Raw genomic sequence first — 378 nt, 5'->3', positions numbered from 1 at the left:
TCCGCCCAGCTGCGTGAGTGACAGCTGGCTCTGCCTATCTAGAGGCAGAGCCAGCTGTACCCACCCCCTACCCCGTCCGTTCCGCCAGTCAGCGCTGGAGGATCGGAGCGGGGAGAATCCAGTCCCTCCCCTGTCACGGCTCTCTGCTGTAACAGGATCGAGAAGTGAGCGAGCACCGGTATGTGTTCGCTCACTTGCCGATCTACTGAGCCGACCTGTGACAGATGAGCAGTAAAAGCGTTTTAATCGTCGCCTATGGGCTTTTTTTGCGGGTGCACGCAATTTTAAGGCTTGACATGTTTGGTGTCTATTTACCCAACGTGACCCTGACTTTTATGTTTTACTAAAAATATGGGTAAGAATAAATGTTTTATAACA

At 51.6% G+C, this 378-nt stretch overlaps 1 protein-coding gene across 1 annotated transcript in view; it reads left to right on the top strand.

The window, feature by feature from the left end:
* MRPL22 (mitochondrial ribosomal protein L22) overlaps positions 1 to 378 on the top strand; it is a 26450-nt gene that overhangs the window by 24832 nt on the left and 1240 nt on the right. The gene's annotated exons all lie outside the window — the stretch shown is intronic.

This window comes from Nanorana parkeri, unplaced genomic scaffold (genome assembly GCF_000935625.1).
Source record: "Nanorana parkeri isolate BGI_ZX_2015 unplaced genomic scaffold, ASM93562v1 scaffold1681, whole genome shotgun sequence".
In the NCBI taxonomy this organism is placed as follows: Eukaryota; Metazoa; Chordata; class Amphibia; order Anura; family Dicroglossidae; genus Nanorana; species Nanorana parkeri.
The sequence above is the reverse complement of the archived record's forward strand: the minus strand, read 5'-3'. Positions and strand labels throughout refer to the sequence as shown.